Source organism: Solanum verrucosum, unplaced genomic scaffold (assembly GCF_900185275.1).
Source record: "Solanum verrucosum unplaced genomic scaffold, falcon-dt-bn FXZP01000108.1, whole genome shotgun sequence".
Lineage (NCBI taxonomy): Eukaryota > Viridiplantae > Streptophyta > Magnoliopsida > Solanales > Solanaceae > Solanum > Solanum verrucosum.
Window position 1 is genome coordinate 3,866,770 of NW_026020274.1, and position 22,805 is coordinate 3,889,574.

A 22,805-nucleotide genomic window follows, 5' to 3' on the forward strand; every position below is an offset into this window, starting at 1 on the left:
TTAATTTGAAGAGGTAATAAGACATATTTTATCTGATTCAGTAAAGGCATTCACTGAAGTTGATTCCTTCAAGAATTTCTGATATCGAGAGAATTCAGCAAATTCCTCTGCGAAAATCAAAATCATTTTATCAGACCTTTGAGTTCCCTAATTATTGTCAATCATATTCCCAACAAAACAATCATGGTACCAACATGAATTGATGGAGAAACCAACAAGTCCCAAACAACCTATAATCCCAAAAAGAGACAATACAATTACCAAAATAAAATGGCTAACCAGCTATGACCGATCCAAGACCACTCGGGCCAAAAAATTAGAAACGAAGGGGATGTTGACTGGAAAAGACAGCAATGTCTGAGAAGCCAATAGATTTTCTGGACAGCAACCCAAAAAATAGAAGGATGGACAGATCGTCTTCTTTGATACTCCGTTTGAAAGTTTTGAGTTCCGACAAAATAACCTTATTTAAAACAACTCTAGAATGACTTAAACTTCAGATTTGAGTTCACAAAAATATTCTTAGCACAAAAATGGTGTCCAGATTCGAAGGTGAAACAGAAAGATAGGGCTCTTAACTACTTCCCCGAAGCCACAGTAGCTTCTAGCGATGTCACAGTGACTTCCGACAAAGCCACAATCCCAGCTTAGACATTTGCTTTGATACCATGTAACTTATATTATATGGAGAATGACTTGTATCTTTCTATTCATCAAGACAAGATACTTATATAAATACATATGCTTCTATGAAAGGAAACTAATCAAAGTAAATCAAGGAAATCAAATAATAATCTGCTCCTATAATTAAGTTAGCTATATATCTAAGATATAATATTTACACCTATTATATTCTTTAACATCGATTAACTTAATCGAAAGAGTTAACACATTAATTAGTTATGTCGAGTTTGGTTATTCCATATTCTGCCTTGCATAAATAATACATATGTTTTGTTCTCAAATTATACATTTAAATCGGTAGTCAAATACCATACTTGATGTGCTGATTTTAATACATAAATAACTTACAACTAACCAACAATTGTTTACTTCTTTATTGTCTGTAGATTACCTGCAAAATAGTTGTATATGCTAAGCTGAGATGTACAGGAAAGCAAAACGGGAATCATTGATTGGCTAATGAAAAGTCTAGAAAAGCATTGCCAGTTCTTTTCTAGTCTTGTATGAATTTCTATTTGTTCGCTTTTATATGGAAATTGAAATTAACAGAGGGAGTGTCATCCTTAAAATCGGCCTCTGCGCCTTTTGTGGTTGTTGATAACTATTGATCATGGTTGTTGGATACCCTTAACGGTGTCAAAATATACTTAATGGTATTTAATGGTTGTTGATGACTATTGATCATGGTTGTTGGATACACTTAACGGTGTCTTAATACTGTCACGCCTCGAGCTACCCCCGAGACGCGGACACGGGACCTAGGACCACAAGTGATCCCACGCTAACCCTGCTGGCCTGATCATGAGGATACTAAATATAATCTGAATAATAGAAACTGTGCGGAAGCTATAATCATAAATAAAATGAAAAGATGGGGAATACCTATATACTATTACTGAGATAAATGATAACTGATGAGTTTAATACAAATAAGATATTAACTCAATGCTAAGTTGAATCTAACTATGTCTGAAATAAGCCTCTAAACTGACTAGAAGTGTTGGGACATGCCCCAACTAGGTTTAGCAAAACTGAAACTAAAGACTAAAAGCGATAAAGATAAACATGTCACTAATCCTCGAAGAATGAGGACTCACCACTAATGCTGCTGAACTGAAGATCGAGAATTGATCTAAGCGTGATCTGGATGCTGAGAACCTGAACCTACATCACAAAAAGATGTAGCGCTCGTATGCGTCAGTACTTGAATTGTACTGAGCATGCAACATAGAGTAAAAATGAAATAACATATAACTGAACAAAGCAATAAAGCAATGAAATAATCTGAACATGATATAGATTCTGAAAATACTGAATACTGAGCTAACTAATGCAATGACCAAATTTATAACATGCTGAGATTGAATACTGATTGTACTGAAATATGGTCAATGCAATAGAGTCTAACTGAACTGTGGGAGCTACTAATAACCGACATAAAACCACATGAGCTAAATGTGGAGTCCATGTATACGCCCCATCGAGAGGACCCAATATACCCTGTTAGAGGTATAGAGGCATGTTGGCGTGATCACTAAACTGATGTTGCCCACAAAGGGGACTTACACCTACGTGGCTCGTAGTTCTGGGACTATATGGGTACGCTGAACCCTAGTCCAACTCGGTATTATGCTACTCCCAATGAATTAAGTGGTTAACTGGTTATGACTGAATTTTTGTAAATTACTGGATAGCTCAAAACTGAACATGCAAACTGAGAATGCAATAATTAATCTGATAATGATGCATTAACAAATGAGGCATGTTTAACTGAATAACTGAGATATCTGACCTAGTATGTGTAATTCAAGAACTAAAGAAATACATAGCTAGGGTTCTGAAATTCATGCAATAAACTGAGTAATAACGTGATAATCTGATTTGGAACATTTAAATAACTAATTCATGATGATCCGTTGAAATTCTAGAAAACCCTAGGTCTGTTCATAATCATGAAATCAAGAATCTGACTGAATTCTAGGGACCCAATGGGCAAAAGGAACCCACTAGTGAAATCCCATATACCTGGTAACGAATTCCACGGAGAAATCTTTTGATTTCGGGGCTGGAACTGAAGAAAACTTGTTGTGTTCTTAAACTAGGGTTCTTGACCTTTTTATCCTCTCTTGCTTCTAATTTTCTAAGTTTTGGTTAATGATTTGGCTTAGGTAAGTTCTAGTTATGTTTCTAGGCTTAAACTGACTAAAACCTAATGATTTAGGGTCTAAACGACGTATCTTAGGGGTTAAACGATATAGGAAAAGACCAAAAGACACCTGAATTAACTGCTATCGGAGTGACTGACAGACGGGACTGACAGGCCGTAGGTCAATCGACGGTCCGTCGATTGGAGTCATCGGTCGAGTCTGCTCGACAAGGCTTCACTAAAACGAGCATAACTTTTTACTCGGAGGTTGGATTTTAGCAAACTCGGTGGCGTTGGAAAGAGGGTTCAATTATCTATCATATAATAGGTTATGGGACACACAATTCCTTTTGTTCTAAGAGTTATGACTATTTGAAGTTGACTTGACCCAATCACAATTTTCATCTAACTGGCTGCTACCCTCACCTACGGTTAGACCTACGGACCGTGCTGGTCAACCGTCAATCGGGATTGAAGATGGGCTTAGGGGCGTCGATCCACAGACACAAACCACGGTCCGTGACCTGACCTACGGACCGTAGGTCCGGCCATGGGTCAACACTTGGCCGAATTTCTGGCTGAGTTCTGGGGGAGTTTGCTGACACAAACCACGAACCTGGAGGACAGACCGTGGGTCCTCCTACGGTCCGTGGATGGTGCCCGTGAATGCCACTTGCAACACCAGAAATCTGCAATCTAGTCTATTTTCGGATACGGGGTGTTACATTATCTCCCCCTTGGGACTATTCATCTTCGAATGAAGACTAAATTAGCTGAAATGGAGGGAAAGGGCTGCAATCCCTACCACTAAACACTAAGAACTGAATTTCTGACTGAACTGAGTTCCAAGGACATGCAAATACGCTGAAAATGCAAGTACAAACTGAAGGAACATGATTCTAAGACTGAATTTACGTATGAATGACTGAAAAATTGAAGAGAAACTATTACCTCAAGCTGGAATGGAATCGGAAGGAAAGAGGTGAGGATACTTGGACTTCATGGCTGCTTCTGCTTCCCAAGTAGCTCCCTCTACGGACTGACTCCTCCACAAAACCTTGACTGAAGCGACTTTTTTATTTCTCAACCTTCTAACTTGACGATCGATAAACATCCACATAAAAAGGCTATCTTTCAATGCCACACTCTCTAATGGCACTATGGATGCTGGATCACCCACACACTTCTTCAGAAGAGAAATGTGAAAGACTGGATGCACTGCTGCTAAGTATGCTGGCAACTCTAACTCATAAGCTACTTTACCAATCCTTTTCAAGATCCGATAAGGGCCTACATATCTGGGACTGAGCTTTCCTTTCTTGCCAAATCTCATCACCCCCTTCATGGGTGACACTTTCAGGAAAACCCAATCATCAACTTGGAACTCTAGTTCCCTTTTTCTCACATCTGCATAAGACTTCTAGCGACTCTGGGCAGTCCTAAGTCTATTTCTAATGAGTTGTACTTTCTCCATAGCATCAAGGACTGAATCTGGTCCTATCAAGGCTGCTTCACCTACTTCAAACCAACCAACTGGGGATATACATCTACGCCCATACAATGCTTCATAAGGAGCCATCTGAATGCTAGAATGGTAAGTATTGTTGTAGGCGAACTCAATAAGAGGAAGGTGATCGTCCCAACTACCCTTGAAGTCGATTACACAAGCTCCAAACATGTCCTCTAAGGTCTGAATGGTACGCTCTGCCTAACCATCCGTCTGGGGATGAAACGTTGTGCTAAGATCAACCTGAGTACTAAGACCTTTTTGAAATGACTTCCAGAAATGAAAGGTAAACTGAGAACCTCTATCTAAGATGATAGACAAAGGAACCCCATGCTACCTCACAATCTCATTAATGTAAAGCTTGGCGTAATCCTCCACCGAACCTATAGTCTAGACCGCCAAAAAATGAGAAGACTTAGTAACTCTATCAACAATCACCCAAATGGAGTCATGTTGTCTGCGAGTACGAGGTAAACCTTTGATGAAGTCCATGTTGATCACTTCCCACTTCCAAGTAGGAATGTCAATCTCTTGAGTCATACCTCCTGGTTTTTGATGTTCTACCTTGACTTGCTGGCAATTGGGGCACTTAGCCACAAAATCTGCTATATCTCTTTTCATACCATTCCACCAATAGACTTCCCGCATATCACGGTACATCTTAGTGGCGCCTAGATGAATAGAATATCTAGAATTGTGGGCTTTTGTGAGAATATGTTGTCTCAATTCACCCACATCAGGAACACACAATCTACCCTAATAGCGAAGTACACCATCTCTCCCTTGGGAGAAAACCTCCACTCTCTGATTGTGGACTGCACCCTTAAGCTCAAGCAAGATTGGATCACTATCTTGCTTTTCCTTAACCTCTACTACCAAAGAAGATTCTGCCCCATTTTGAACCGTTACACCACCATCTGATATGCTCATAAGACAAACTATTAGGCGAGCAAGTCTGTGAACATCCTTTGCTAGCTCTTTTCTTTCTTCCTCAACATGTGCTACACTACCATGGATAATCTGCTAAGAGCAACTGCTACTACATTCGCCTTACTCGGATGGTAATGCAGGCTCATATCATAATCTTTGAGGAACTCAAGCCACCTTTTCTGGCGAAAATTCAACTCTTTCATACTGGAGGCTCTTATGGTCTGTGAACACATCTACATGAGCACCATATGAATAGTGCCTCCAAATCTTGAGTGCAAACACCACTACTGCAAGCTTGAGGTCATAAGTTGAATAATTCTTCTCATGTACCTTAAGCTGTCTAGAAACATAAGCTATAACCTTACCTCGCTGCACCAAAACACAACCTAGGCCGACCCTGGATGCATCACAATAGATCACATAACCCTCTGCTAGAGTCAAGACAGGAGTTGTAGTCAACCTAGTTTTCAATTCTGCGAATCTTTTCTCACAATCATCTGACCATTGGAACTTAACTTTTTTCTGAGTCAATCTAGTCAATGGTGAGGCTATGGATGAAAATCCTTCCACGAACCGTCTGTAATAGTCCGCTAGACCTAAGAAACTTCTGATATCTGTAGCAGTGGTAGGTCTGGGCCATTGTTTCACTACTTCTATCTTCTAGGAATCTACTCGAATTCCTTCATTAGACACAATATGCCCAAGGAAAGCAACTGATTGTAACCAAAACTCGCACTTATTAAATTTTGCAAATAACTGGCTATCTTTGAGAGTTTGTAGAACAACTCTCAAATGACTCGCATGTTCTTCTTCATTCCTAGAGTAAATGAGGATATCATCAATAAAGACGATAATGAACAAGTCCAAGTACTGCTTGAACACTCTGTTCATCAAATCCATGAAAGCTGCAGAAGCATTGGTTAGTCCAAATGACATAACTACAAATTCGTAATGACCATACCGAGTTCTGAAGGCTGTCTTCGGAATGTCACTATCTCTGACTCTAAGCTGATGATAACCTGATCTGAGGTCTATCTTTGAGAAATGACTAGCACCCTGAAGTTGGTCAAACAAGTCATCAATCCTGGGGATAGGGTATTTATTCTTGATAGTGACCTTGTTCAACTGCCTATAGTCAATGCACATTCTGAGAGAGCCATATTTCTTCTTCACGAACAACATTGGTGCACCCCAAGGTGAAATACTAGGTCTGATGAAGCCTTTATCTAGAAGGTCTTTCAACTGCTCTTTCAATTCCTTAAGCTCACCTGGAGCCATTCTGTAAGGAGGAATAGAGATAGGTTGGGTATCTAGAAGGAGTTCAATTCCAAAGTCGATTTCCCTTTCGGGAGGAACTCGGGGAAGATCATCTGGAAACACTTCTGGAAACTCATTGACTATATGGACTAACTCAAGAGTTGGGGATTCGGAACTAAAATCCTTAACCCGAACTAGATGATAGAGATAACTCTTAGAGATCATCTTTCTGGCCTTACGGTAAGAAATGAATCGACCCATAGGCGCTAAGCTACTACCTTTCCATTCTAGGATTGGTTCATCTGGAAACTAAAAACGAACAATCCTAGTTCTAGAATCGACTGAGGCATAACAAGAATGTAACCAATCCATGCCAAGAATGATATCGAAGTCTACCATTTCTAACTCTACAAGATCTGCTGAGGTGAGTTTCTGAGAGACTGTGACAGGGCAATTTATGTATACCCATCTAGCTATAATTGGGTAACCGACTGGAGTAGAGACTGAGAAGGGTTCTGAAAGAATTTCTGGGCTAATACTGAATTGGACTACTATGTAAGGAGTTACAAAAGACAAAGTAGCCCATGGATCTAACAATGCATAAACATCAAGATCAAAGACTCGTAACGTACCAGTGACTACATCAGGAGAATCTTCCTGATCTTGACGAGCCTGAAGAGCATAAAGCCTGTTTTGGCGTTGTCCGCCACCTGTACCAGATGAGTTACCATGCTGAGTCGGGCGATCTGCTGGTGCCGCTGAAGTTGTAGACTGAACTCTACCATTATTTCCTCTTTGACCCTATCTAGAAGGACAATCCTTCAATCTATGACCAGACTGACCATACCCAAAGCATCCTTCCTTACTTGTAAGGCACTCGCCTGGATGGTTCTTACTACATTTCGGGCAAGTTAGGTAGGTTTTGGTGCCTGAAACACTACCTTGAGACTTAGAGCCTGACGCCCTACCTTTCTGATCGTTACGGAACCTTGGGGATGGAATACTAGCTGATGAGGTGTTGGAGTTGAAAATTTCTGCTGAAACTGTGAGCGATTTCCATCACTCGATTTCTATTGGGAATACTCGTAGTTACTTTTCTTGCTTTCTTAGTCTCCTTAGCCTGTTCCTTAAGCTTATCACCCTCAACCTGTTGATCATGAGTCATAAGCCTAGAGATATTCATGTCTCCCAACAACATAACATTCCTACATTCAATCTTCACTAAGTCTGACACTCCATACATAAATTTATTCATCTGAGCCCTGGAATCAGCAACTATGTGAGGAGCATACCCGGAGAGTTGGTTAAACTTAAGCCCATACTCTTGGACAGTCATGTTACCCTGCCTCAAGTTCATAAATTCCTGGGCCCTTGCTTCTCTCAACTTTATGGGGAAAAACCTGTCCAGAAAGGTTTCGCTGAAACAATCCCAAGTAATAGAAGCGGCATCTGTACCCCTATTCTCCTTCCACTGAGTATACCAGATATGAGCCACATCCTTAAGTTGGTAAGATGCTAACTCAATCCGATCATTCCCAGTGACCTGCATCACCTCAAAGATCTTCTTGATCTCTTCTAAGAAATTCGGGGGATCTTCACCAGTCTGCAATCCTAAGAACTCAGGAGGATTCATCCTAACAAAGTCACGGACCCTTGCTGCTGCTGATCCACCATTTCCATTCACAGGAGCTTGAACCCGTTGATTGTTCTGGTTAACATCACTCTGAGTCAACATCTGAATGGCAATCCTGAATTCAGCATTTGAGACTTCCTGATCCGGAACTGGATGAGTTACGTTTAGGTTCCTGGCATAAGCTTTACGAGGAGGCATGATCACTGAAACGTAGAACGTCGAGTTAGAATGGAATTTAGATCATATTTTACACACGATATGAGTAACAAGAAAATAAAGATTTCCTAAAACACTTTGTAGCCTCCCCCTCATTAGATGTGGTGCGCACTACACATCCATGAAAATGACTCTACCTAGTGTGGCTTTTCAGACATCCTAGGACACTTAAACCTAATGCTCTGATACCAAGTTTGTCACGCCCCGAGCTACCCCCGAGACGCGGACATGGGACCTAGGACCACAAGTGATCCCAAGTTAACCCTGTTGACCTGATCATGAGGATACTAAATATAATCTGAATAATAGAAACTGTACGGAAGCTATAATCATAAATAAAATGAAAAGATGGGGAATACCTATATACTATAACTGAGATAAATGATAACTGATGAGTTTAATACAAAAAAAATATTAACTCAATACTAAGCTGAATCTAACTATGTCTGAAATAAGCCTCTAAACTGACTAGAAGTGTTGGGACATGCCCCAACTAGGTCTAGCAAAACTGAAACTAAAGACTAAATGCGATAAAGATAAACATGTCACTAGTCCTCGAAGAATTAGGACTCTCCACTGATGTTGCTGAACTGAAGATCGGGAATCGATCTAAGCATGATCTGGATGTTGAGAACCTGAACCTACATCACAAGAAGATGTAGTGCACGTATGCGTCAGTACTTGAAAGGTACTGAGCATGCATGATAGAGTAAAGCTGAAATAACATATAACTGAACAAAGTAATAAAACAATGAAATAATCTGAACATGATATAGATTCTGAAAATACTCATTATTGAGCTAACTGATGTAATGGCCAAATTTATAACATGCTGAGACTGAATACTGACTATACTGAAATATGGTCAATGCAATAGAGTCTGGCTGAACTGTGGGAGCTACTAATAACCGACATAAGACCACATGAGCTAAATGTGGAGTCCGATGTATTCACCCCATTGAGAGGACCCAATATACCCTGCTAGAGGTATAGAGGCATGCTGGCGTGATCACTAAATTGATGTTGCCCATAGAGGGGACTTACACCTATGTGGCTCGTAGTTCTGGGACTATATGGGTACACTGAACCCTAGTCCAACTCAGTATTATGCTACTCCCAATGAATTAAGTGGTTAACTGGTTATGACTGAATTTCTGTAAATTACTGGATAACTCAAAATTGAACATGCAAACTGAAGAAAACTTGTTGCGTTCTTGAACTAGGGTTCTTGACCTTTTTATCCTCTCTTGCTTCTAATTTTCTAAGTTTTGATTAATGATTTGACTTACGTAAGTTCTAGTTATGTTTCTAGGCTTAAACTGACTAAAACCTAATGATTTAGGGTCTAAACGATGTATCTTAGGGGTTAAACGATATAGGAAAAGACCAAAAGACACCTGAAATAACTGTTGTTGGAGTGAGTGACGAACGGGACTGACGGGCCGTAGGTCAATCAACGGTCCGTCGATTGGAGTCGTTGGTCGAGTCTTCCCGACAAGGCTTCACTAAAACGAGCATAACGTTTTACTCGGAGGTCGTATTTTAGCAAACTCGGTGGCGTTGGAAAGAGGGTTGAATTATCTATCATATCATAGGTTATGGGACACACAATTCCTTTTATTCTAAGAGTTATGACTATTTGAAGTTGACCCAATCACAATTTTCATCTAACTGGCTGCTACCCTCACCTATGGTCAGACCTACGGATCGTGCATCGAATGACGGTCCGTTCTGGTCAACCATCAATCGGGACTGACGCTGGTCTTTAGGGGCATTGATCCACGGACACGAACCACGATCCGTGACTTGACCTATGGACCATAGGTCCGGTCGTGGGTCAACACTTGTTTGAATTTCTAGCTGAGTTCTGGGGGAGTTTGCTGACACAAACCACAGATTTGCAGGATGAACCGTGGGTTCTCCTACAATCCGTGGATGGTCCCCATGAATGCCACCTGCAACACCAGAAATCTGCTATCTGGTCTATTTTCGGATACGGGGTGTTACAAATACACTTAAAGGTATTTAATGACTATTAATTATGATAGAAACATTTCATCTTTCAAATCTTCCCTTCTGCCGAAAAGTATAAATAGGGTGGTTTTTTTTGTTAATTGAGATAGTTAGTCAAGAATTAGTAGAAAGCTGCAATTCTAGAGTCTCAGTCCCTGAACGAGTTGTGTGAAAGCTACAAAAGGTTAGAGTTTTACAATTTATTTAGTTTACATTATTATGCTATTATATATGTTTGTGATTCTGAATAATGGTTACGTTGTGCATATCCTAACATTTACCTCTTATGCCTATGTCTGCAAAATGGTTGCATATGCTAAGTTGTTAAGCTGTAGAACAAAAACAAAACTATTGATGGGCTAATGAAAATACTAGAAAACCAAATGACTAGTTGAATTCCCATGTTTTCACTTTCCTATGGAAATTAACATAAAAATATTCTTTGTTGCACTTTTGTTCTATTAATGCACATTTTCTAGATCTATTCTCTTTGAAATATGTTTGTAAGTTGGGTCATTTTATTTATTCTATTTGACGGTATATTTCCAGGTAAAAAGTTGGGGAGCAAAGGACCGCCAGTATGGATTGTTATTGTCCCTTACCAGAAGATCTGGTGGTTGATATTTTAATTGATGTTGCTAGTGGAACCACTCTTGCATTTCAAATGTGTGTGCAAACATTGGTAGCCAGTTGGATTAACCTATTACTATTGGGTTACGTTATTGGCTTCCACTGCTTGATTTCTTTCTTACACTTTTGTTCCATTAATCTGTTCACATCAATATGTTTGTAGCTTGCGTCATTTTGTTTATTCCAATCAAGAGATCGATCTGCTTATATTTCCATGTAAAAGATTGGGGAGCAAACGGCCACCGGTAGGGATGGTCATTGTCCTTTATCCGGAGATATTGTGGTTGATATTCTATCAAGATTGCCACTTGCGTTTCAAATGTATGTGCAAGCACTGGTTTTCTCTCATCAAAAGTGTGAGTTTCAAAGAGGAACATTTTCATCAGAAGAACAATTGTGCCCGTCTCCTCCTTTAAAGTAGCAATGGCACAACACTTTTTCGTAAAGTCTGTTGAGTTCTCCTTGCTCCCTAAGAATATAGTTTAGGGTGTGATCCCTAAACAGAAAGTTCTCCTTTACCTTCCAAGGGTCACTAATTTCAGTTGTGCTGCTGGCTGCAGGAAAAAATTTACCCTCATGTCTATGCCTATGTCTGGGATGAACCGGTACAGGGAGTTTACCCTAATGTCTATGTCTATGTCTATGTCTATTGACTCAAGATTATAAGGTTGTATGTATTCGAGATTATATGGGACAGGGCGTATACCCTCATGTCTCTGTGTGTGTCTATTCTTCATGCGACAACTCATGGAAGAACCTAGAATTCCCTCCCAGTTATACCTCAAGTTTGCCCTTTGACGCCACTTATCTCAATGGGGTTTATTATTAGAGTTCATCGTATGTAAATGAGATTCACTCATTTGACATGGGCAGCGAACAACAGTTTGGGGAGATGCAACTCCCAAATACTCCAAATGAACACTGGAAGAAGTTCACATTGAGTGGCAACTCGCTTGCATTGTTAGCTGGTTATAGGTCTATGAAATGAAACAAGAGGGAAGTTGGTCCAAAGTTTGTGACATTAGATGTTAGTTGGGTTATTGGTTTGGATACAGATTTTTGTAGTAATAAATAAGAATTTTGTGACGTTAGCTGTTATGTTACTTCCTTGTAACGTTGTGTTTGAACTTACAATCGCTTTTTATTATGTTGACGAAAAAACATTGGTGGTATTTTTCTATCACGTGATTAGTGTAAGATCTGTTTTCCATCAGATTATGGCTACATGTAGCATTTTGGAGTAGTGTTTATTTTATGAATGAAAAGAAAAATAGAGAATGGTGTGAAGAATCGATTTTCTTATAAGAAAAACGGAGATCGATTCAACATCATGCGTTACACCTCCAGATTCAAAAACAACAAACTTCAGGCAAATAAACAAAAACAACAAACTTCAGGCAAATAAACGTCTTCTACTGCTATTAGTTCTCTTCATCTATTTCTTCGACTGTTGTTGTTGTTGTTGCGGGTCCTTCTTCTTCATTCTCTTCTTTTACGTAGTGTAAACATGAATTGTTTCTAGTAAACTGATATAGCCTAACTCTATATATAGTTAGGATATATAAACTTCTTGAGTGTATCATAACATATAATTAGTGTTTAACTTATGTATAGATAAACTATATTGTATGGTCAGTGTATACTATTTATGATTTTTGACAAACTATATTGTATAATGTATAGTTAATATATATTTTCTTCATCTTTCCAAACAAAAATCAGTGAGCTCCATCACCACCACCATTAGTTCATGCTGGTGTGAGGAGGAGGAGATGTGGAGATGGTGAGAAGAAATGCTGCATTTTTTCACACATTTATTAATTGTGTGAATAAATTAAAAAATGGTTATAAATATTTAATTTTAAGCTTAAACCTAAAATCTCTTGAAATTAGAGGTGCATCCAAGGGGGGTCACCGGGTTCACGTGAATCTATGTTTCCCTCTTGAGATCATATATAGTAGTGATATATTCTTTTTAAAAAGGCCTAACCCAACGGTGGCCCCAAAAGTTGACACTAATTTTCACTTAGGGCCCGTTTGGCCATGCAATATGGTATCGTGATATGGAATCATGATATGGTATCATAATATGGAATCATGAGATGAAATTGAAGTTTTGTTTGGACATATATTTTTTCATAAACATAAGAATCCCATAAGTTGTAAAGCTATTAAAATAGCCTCAATTGTTTATTCAATCTTACCTAATAAACAAAAACTTATAAAATCGCATAATAAATTATTACAAAACTATTTGTTTCCCACTTAAGTAACTGTTTTATCAAACTTTAATTCAATAAAAAAATTGAACATAAATTGTAGTGAACTAATCTTTAATATAATCCTCCCACATAATAATGACAATTTCCTCACGTTGAGCTTGCATTTCTCGATTATGTGACCGAGAAGACGAACCAACATTGTTGCTTTGAGTCATTTTTTGGTTAATATCATCCGCAACTATATTTCATGATCATAGACCATAAATATTTCATTACTCCTTTTCGCAAATAATTATGTAACACTGCACAAGCTATGACAATTTTCACTTGTGTGTCAATTTCATAATGGTTCATGCCTTGTTTCAGTATTTTGAATCTATTTTTCCAAGCCCCAAAAGTCCGTGGGGTTGTTTTGACAAAATATAAACTTGTGGAATCAATTTTTGTGTTTAAAAAAATGTCAAATCATGATATAGAATTCCCATATAATTCCATATCATGATTTTTGGAGAATGTGGTATTCCATCTCATGATATGGAATCATGAGATGGAATCAACGTGAAATCGCATGTCCAAAGGCTGATTTCATCTCACAATTCCATATCGTGATATGGTATCACATGGTCAAACGTCAACTTAGACACTCCAACTAAACTTTGTTCATTTTAGACACCTCATGTCATGTCCTTGTAGACATTGAAATTTTGCGGACTCTACAAGACGTGTTCAATTAGAATTGAGACTCTAGAAGATGTTTTCAGTTTCATTAGAATTCTTGGAGGCTACTCAACCCTAAACCCTAGTTTATGCCTATATAAAGGGTACTAAATTCCTTAAAAGGCATCTCAAAATATCTCATAAAACTCTTGGGTATTTTTGAAGATCAAGATCTCGAACATTCCACAAAAGTCATGCAATATTCATATAGAGATTAAATCTAAATCATCCTAGTTCAAGAAATACGCCACTAATGGCCCTCGAATTATGGATAAATCTTATGAGAGGAGAATCAAGAGAGGAATAGAATTGTACTTACATATTTATCAATAAAGTTATGTTTCTTCAGATTTTATTTGTGTGGTTTTTTTTTCATATGTTTAAAATTTGTTGCAAACAAATTGGCACGCCCAGTGGGACCAAATCTGCCCTTCATCTCTTCTCTCTTAAATCAAATCTGAAAATCTGAAGCCACAAAGGTGGAAGAATGAGTACTTCAAGCCTCGTCTTTGAGTTTCATCGAGTCTACACTCTGACAAGCCTTGAAGTAGGGGGCATTTGTAGACATTGAACTTTTGCGGACTCTATAAGACGTGTTCAATTCGAATTGAGACTCTAGAAGATGTGTTCAGTTTCATTAGAATTCTTGGAGGCTACTCAACCCTACACCTTAGTTTATGCCTATATAAAGGGTACTAAATTCCCTTAAAAAGGCATCTCAAAATATCTCATAAAACTCTTGGTTAATTTTGAAGATCAAGATCTCGAATATTCCACAAAAGTCATAGAATATTCATATAGAGATTAAATCTAAATCATCCTAGTTCGAGAAATACGCTACTAATGGCCCTCGAATCATGGATAAATCTTATGAGAGGAGAATCAAGGGAGGAACAAAATTGTACTCACATATTTATCAATAAAGTTATGTTTCTTTAGATTTTATTTGTGTGGTTTATTTATTTTTTATATGTTTAAAATTTGTTGCAAACAGTCCCGCTGTGTCACTTTTTGCTGACATGACATAGTGAGTGTGATACACTCCTTACCAGCACGTGGAGAGCTTATATTTAACCTTTTTTTTTCTTCTTCCCCATTTTAGCCACCATTTTTCAAAACTTAAACTCCTTCCATGGAGAAATAGATCTAATAGTGCTACAACACCAAGAGATTTCAAACTTAAACAACTTTTCTTATTTTGTTGTCATTCTTCCTCCTTGAAATGTTTTGAAAAAAATCGAAATATATTTTTCTAAAAGAAAATCTAGGAAATTCTTTTAATAGGGAACTCTTTGTTTAGATTTGAAAATTTTAGTTTTATTTGAAGTTATAAGTAAGACGAATTAGTTTTTCAAAGAGATTGTGCTTTTGTAAAATAATTTAAATTACTATGAAAATATATTGGAGAAAGACAATCTGGATCGGGGAGAGGTTGGGGTTGGGGATGAGAAGTGGTGGAGAAAATGATTTGAGAGTGGGGTAGGGGGTTGTGGACTGTGGAGAAGACAATATGGTGGGGGAGGGGTTGAGGATTAGGGGTGGGGGTGGTGGAGAAGACAACATAGGATGGGCTTGTAAGTGGTTAATTTTTTTTAAAAATATTTGGATAAGAATTGCCACGTGTCATTAAGTATTGGCCTTTTTTTATTCAAAATTCATTATTTAAAAATTATTTTCAATATATATTCCACTTGTCTTTGTTTAATTCGTCATTGTGACACGTCATCGGCGAGTGTATTACACATGCCTTACATATTTGGCTGATTATAAAAAAAGTGTCAAAATGACACACCAAAACATGACATGAGGTGTCTGAAATGAACAAAGCCTAGTTGTGATGTGTAAGTGAAAGCTAGTGCCAACTTTAGGGGACCATCGATGGGTTAGGCCTTTTAAAAATATTGAAATACAAATTTGTGAACCCACACTCGAAGTATCACATAATGCGATAATGACTGGGTGCACCTCTCTAGGTGAGGTTAAAAATTTGAACTTCATATTTATTTTGCTTTATTGTTCTTTCTAAAATTAGATAATACTTATTTAACTGTTTTCAATAGTAAAACGGAAACCTAAATATTAAACCCATCAAATATATATGTTAGATCAACCTTTTTATAATATTACACCCATCATGTCAAAATTTTAGATACGCCTCGACTTGAAATGAGTTAATTCAAACACCCTATAGGCTACAAGTAGTATCAAAGAAGGAAGGAGATACCATCTATTTCGTTTCTGCATTTTTCTCTCATTATCACCATCACTTCTTCTTCATCACCTTTATAAGGTTAGGATTCAATTTCTTTCTATAATACTTTTCTTTTCTAAATTTGGTGATGTAGGGTTTTGCATCTAAATTATATCTTGCCCAACTTTGACCATTCTTTTAGTCTTTAAAATTTCAACCGTTAGACAAACATGGATTGTGGTGCAGTAGTGAGCCTACTTCACTCTAAAAATTCAACTTTTAGAAATACTTGCAAGATGTGCCAAGTTAAACTTGCTAAATTTCCAATTGTTGTGGATTGATGTTACTCGAAAGGGGTGTGTACTTAGGGGGTTGTTTGGTTGCTAGTTAGAGTTAATGTAGGTTTTAGTTATGCCTAGTGTGGTTATTGCATCTTCTACCTTGCATAAATAATACATATGTTTTTTTCATAACTTATACATATATTTGTTTAAACCGGCAATCAAATACCATACTTGGTGAGCTGAATTTTATTTAGAAAGAAGTACCGAAAAACACTCTTAAACTTGGTGTAAAATATTAGTTTCATTCCGAACTATTGATTGCCTTAAAAACGTCTCTTTACTTGACTAATTGAACAAATACACCCATATACTCCTAAATTCTCACCAAATTTAGGGGTTTTCAACCCTTCTCTTGGTTCTTTATTAAGAGTCCATGCTCCTACAAGAGTTTGAGACTACTTGCTATGTCATGTGACAGATTAACGGTGTATCTGAGTTTAGTTAGTTAAATAGAGGGGTGTTTTTAAGACTATCAATAGTTCGGGAACAAAATTAATAATTTGTACCAAGTTCAAGGGTGTTTCTAATACTTCTCTATTTTATTTATAACAACTGAAATGCTACCAAACGTGGTACTAGTTAGACTGATTTTAGTACATGAATAATTCACCTATTTACCGGACAACCGTTTACTGCTTAATGGTCCGTAAATTACCTGCATAATTATTGTTATATGCTAAGCTGAAATGTAGGGGAAAGCAAAACGGAAATCATTGATTGGCTAATGAAAAGTCTAGACAAGCAAATGGCCGGTCAGTTCTTTACTAGTCTTGTATGAATTTCCATCTGTTTGCTTTTCTAGGGAAATTGACATTAACAGAGGGAGTGCCATCCCTAAAACCGGCCTCTGTGCCTTTTGAGATTGATTCGAGTATTTTGAGATGAACCGGTACATGTATAGGTATGCAAAATGGTTGCATATGCTAATTTATTGAGGTGTAGAACAAAAACAAAACCATTGATGGGCTAATGAAATACTAGAAAACCAAATGACTAGTTCACTATGAATTTCCATATTTTTACTTTCCTATGGAAATCAACATAAATAGCTGCCCATCCAAAAAAAAAAACAGTCGGCAAATGTATACCATACATGCGTGTGTTTATTGATGAGAATGATCTCACATTGGAAGACAGTAAGACTTGACTTGCCTTACTTTTCTAGGTTACGCAATTCCATTGGGGCCACATATCTGAATGGGTTATATTATTGGCTTGCTGGACGCGTCAATGATAACTTCTCCATATGCTCATTTGACATGGTGAGATGCAAGGACCAGATATTAATCCAAAGGCACAGTGGGAAAGTCTCATGTTGCGTGGTGACTCGCTCGCTGTGTTAGTTAGTGATGACCCTGGTATACCAATAACGTGCATTTATGATGTGTGGGCAATGAACCAATTAGAGGGTAGTTGGAGCAAAGTTATTACCATTCAACCTTTCATACCTGCTCATTTGCCTAAAGGCGTCTGGGAGGATGAGAAGATGATTTACGGAATCCCAGAAACTTCACAGCTAGTGCTATATGACCCTACAACAAGACAAGTTGTAGATCTTGAATTTCAGGTGGACGTGTTCATGAGTTGCTGTTGGGTTTTCAATTACAAGAAGAGTCTAGTTCCAATAAAGAGTGGAAATGATAATGCAGTCCGACAAATCGACCATTTCTTCAATGTCTTACAGTAAACATCCGGCCCTGTTGGTTGTTACCGGAATAATTACATTCAATAGCTTATAAAAAACATCTCAGATTGTGGTAGCAACAGTGATGGTGGTGGGATGTTTATCAACAATAGTAGTTGTCCTAAGAGATTGATATATGTATGTGTGTATTTATATAGAGTGTGTATGTAAATTGTTGTATGGAAATGGGAGTTGGCCAGTCAAGAACTCCCATGTCCAAAAGATGCATATTGTTGCAGAGATGCGGATATTGAGGTGGATGTGCGGTCATACTCGGAGCAATAAAGATGAGAAAGGAGGATATACGGGAAAAGGTGGGAGCGACCTCCGTGATAGATAAAATGAGGGAAGTATAGAAATATGTCAATTCAAGCGAGAAAGCTAGATTTTGTTACCAATGTTAGAACTAGGGGTGTTCACGGGTTGGTTTGGATCAGTTATTGGTCAAAATCAAAACCAAACCAACTTAATCGGTTTTAAAATTATCAAAACCAAACCAAACCAAGTATAATATACATTTATCGGTTTAGTGATTATCGATTTTGGTTTGGTTTGGTTCGGTTATTAACCATACACAAAAATAAAAGAAACAATTCATTTAAAATGTGAAAAAAGTGACAACAATCCATTCAAAACGAAAAATAGTTAGAATGACTTAAATTACTAAACTTTTCATCACTAAATTTACTATCAATAAAGCTTTAAAATTCACTATATTGGCCTAGAAGGAAGAGACAATAACATTTTCAGTCCCACAAAGAATTGTCATAGACACTTATATACATGAAATCAATAAGATAAATGTTTCATCTTGGGCATTTTTGCTTTCAATAAGTAAATTATAAAGAAATTTTAATGAAAATATGTATAAGATCTTTAAAATTGTTTATAAAAACAATATATCAAGTATGTATATTAATAAAATATATGTATATAATTCATCGATTGGTTCGGTTATTTCTTTGGGTTTTTTCTAATAAAACCATAACCAAACCAAATACTATCGGTTTTCAAAAATCTAAAACCAAACCAAACCAAACCCAAATAAAATCGATTTTATTTTATCGGTTTGGTTTGATTTTTCGGTTTGGATCGGTTTTTATCCAAACCATGAACACCCCTAGTTAGAACCTATGGAAATAATGCACCTAAGGGATTGATTCAGCATCAACATGTATAGTTAATTCATAAATAGAATCAGCCATTGGATAGTGTTTCATTTAAAAGAAGGGAAAATGCATAAGTACCCTCCAACCTATGCCCGAAATCAGAGACACACTTATACTATACTAAGGTCCTATTACCTCCCTGAACTTATTTTATAAATAATTTTCTACCCTTTTCGGCCTACATGGCACTTTTCTTGAAAAAATTGTCAACACGCATTGGGCCCACAAGATAGTTCCACGTAGGCCAAAAGAGGTAGAAAATTATTTATAAAATAAGTTCGGGGGAGGGGGGGGGGGGGTAATAGGACCTTAGTATAGTATAAGTGTGCCTCTGAGATTTTGGGCATAGGTTGTGGGGTACTTATGCATTTTCCCTTAAAAGAAAGGATAATATCAACTAATATTATTAGTACTTCAAAACTTCCTATTTCCTAAATGAGAAACTTTTGATACTAATTAGAGTGAAGTTAATAAAGAGTTACCTTATCCTAAATCTTGTTCTAGTTTAACAGTTCAAAAATGTAATATTTATTAGTTAATGTGATTTAGTTGTATCAATCAATGAACTAGCCCAAACTCTGGCCATTTACTATTTTGTTTACATAATTTTCCTTAACAAGGGATTATGTACTAGCGAAAGTTAGAAAGTATGAAAAAAAACAGGTACGAATAAGGAAAATAAGGAGTAAGATGTGCATGTCATGCACTCAATGTTCTAGTCATTGTTTCGAGCCTATGTTATTGACTAACTTAATCCTTTATTGTTATATTTAATTTATTTCACATGACGGGTATAAAATTCACATGCAAGGTTTTCACGTAAAAACTTTTAAGAAATAAATATATTGGACATAATCAACAACCAACAAGAAATATAAAGCAATATAAAGAAAGTACAACAAAAATGAGAAACAACATCAATGTATACAAAAGCAAGAGTACATGATTCAATCTCACGACCTGGTGGACAAAAGTACAAAGCTACTACAAGAGTGCAAGTCCCAAAAATGGACCAAAAAGTACAGACTTGTTTCGAATACAAAAGACACGTCAAAACTATATACACATGGAGATAAGTCGAACTAGGACGCCATCAGCTCACCCTTCATCTCAGAAGATCCCCGCAGTACTTAGGCTCGGATCATCGTTGACGGCTAGTGCTCACAACTACATCAAAAAAATAAATGTACTGGAGTGTAGCATGAATATCAAAACAACAGGTGCCCAGTAGACATCATAGGTCAACTGAGCCTGGAAAGTAAAAGCAATATGAAAAATATGAAAGTAAGGATAATTAGAGGTCAAATGAACAAAGCAATAACGAAAAGTCTACCTATATAGCTCATGAGTTTGGAAAGAATGAAGTAGTAAAGTAAAACAACTATTTATAACCTAATTGGACCCCTATAAGCCCAGAAGGTATGTATACTTGTGCGCAATTGGAAAGGAAATAACTCAGACGAGTTTAGCCCACATAAGCTTGTTAAGTACACAGAAGTGCTAAGGATAACACTAGCTAGATTAAAAGCTTCAAGAACTGAAATGGTTGACTCCAGACTCGAACTTTGGCGAAGGCACCCCAAGAACCCAAATGATTCACATGTTAGGATTCGAACCGAGGCGAATAGAGATATGTTAGGGCCTTAAACCGTGGCTAAAAGACTCCAAATATATATATATATATATATATATATATATATATATATATATCACACTCTTTCTCATGAGGGAACATACTGTAGAGAGAAACCATATTTGTTAATAATATAATATTATACTAACATAGGATTCACGCAGAAAAATTTCATATTATGGTTAAAGCGCTCCCTAAAAGAGATAATTTTTGGGGGAAAATAAGCAAATACCTCATAAAAGCAAAATAATTACAAACATATCAAACATATACCTCTTTACATTCATACCCCACTAAATAATTACACTATATACCCATTTACTAATTTCGTTTAACTGATACTAAATCAGTATTATATATATTGTATTGGTATCATTATGGCTGATAATTTCGCTGAATTGATACTAAATTAGTATATATTGTATTGGTATCATTAAGGTTTGTTGTTAAGAAATTACTCATTAGTCAATGATACTATAAGAGTATATATATACACACACACTCTTATAGTATCATTGACTAATACGTAATTTTTTAACAACAACCCTTGATGATATCACAACAATATACATATATACTCGTATAGTATCATTGACTAATAAGTAATTTCTGAACAAGAAACCTTAATGATACCAATACAGTATATATATACTGATTTAGTATCATTTAAGCAACATTATCAACCTTAATGATACCAATACAATATATGATATCGATTTAGTATCACTTAAGCAAAAATTATCACCCTTATTGAATGGGGTATAGACTGTAATTATTTATGAGAGTATGTATATTTCAGAAATTATTTTAAATTTAGGTATGAACTTGTAAATATTTTAGATTTTATGGCCCATTTATATAGTGTTCCCATGATTTTATAGCTAAGAAGACTCAAGCCCAAAACCTCTTAAGAGGACCTTGGTGAGCCCAAAGGTAATTAAAACCCTAGATAAAAGGAATTAAGGAGTTGCATAAAATAAAATGACAAAAGAAGTGTGGGGAAGTAGTCAACTGTTGAGGTATTTCTACAACACCACTCAATCAATCCAATATCTCTTTTTCCAGTTTTTTCCTTGTCGTAATTTGCGCCACTTCTTCTTCATCAGCTTATAAGGTTAGATTTCTGATTTTATTTTTTTTTGAATCTGAATTTGTCCTATTTGGGGATATAGGATTTTGCTGCCATTGTTTCTGTTTATGCTAATTCTTTTTATTTCTTTCCATCTTTTGCATTTAAAAATTGTTCCATTTCCAAGGGTTTGTCGATTGATATTATAGTTGAAAAGGGGTATTTAAATTACATGCAAAATTGCTCTAGAAAACCACATGACTTCTTCTTTACTAGTCTCCTCTTAATTTGGCGCTGATTATTGATCAGTCCAACTCATTTCAGTCCAATTTATTTTTGGTTTTAGACTCAAAATCACCCATTTCCTTTTATATGGTGCACGAATACTCCCTCAAATTTGAAGTAGTAATGCACATTTAGTCTCCTCCTAACGTATCTTTACTTTTTAACATCCACATATATATTCTAGAATTTTTAGTTGTAGTTCAATGCCAATTAATTGTTCGGACTCTTCACTTTTAGTGCTGGACCATGACATAGGTGTGGGTGTTGGATCTCTGTTCGATTTGGTCAATCTATTTTGGGTACTTTGACCAAAATCGACTGGACAGTTTTAATGAATTATGTAATTAATAAAAAAAATAAGGTGAAATTGAAGAAAATGTAATACTTTTATATAAAAATGTATATATTGGTCGGCAACATTGAAAGATGCTAAGAATGGTCAAAACAGGGGTGGATCAAATTTAATCAAGAGCAA

General features: G+C 36.7%; 3 protein-coding genes and 1 pseudogene across 4 annotated transcripts in view; 2 read left to right on the forward strand and 2 right to left on the reverse strand.

Moving 5' to 3' along the window:
* LOC125833919 (uncharacterized) overlaps positions 1–7,942 on the reverse strand; it is a 234,306-nt gene extending 226,364 nt beyond the window's left edge. For both annotated transcript variants that reach the window (XM_049513078.1, XM_049513079.1), the window contains exon 1: positions 7,933–7,942. The gene's annotated coding sequence lies outside the window, so the exon portion shown is untranslated. The remainder of the gene's footprint in view (positions 1–7,932) is intronic.
* Positions 1–22,805, reverse strand: part of LOC125833921 (probable protein phosphatase 2C 11) — a 179,669-nt gene that overhangs the window by 104,843 nt on the left and 52,021 nt on the right. The gene's annotated exons all lie outside the window — the stretch shown is intronic.
* LOC125833882 (uncharacterized) lies at positions 11,882–18,177 on the forward strand (annotated as a pseudogene).
* The window catches only part of LOC125833883 (putative F-box protein At5g62660), a 92,671-nt gene continuing 91,931 nt past the window's right edge, over positions 22,066–22,805 (forward strand). The window contains exon 1 of the mRNA XM_049513032.1: positions 22,066–22,090. The gene's annotated coding sequence lies outside the window, so the exon portion shown is untranslated. The remainder of the gene's footprint in view (positions 22,091–22,805) is intronic.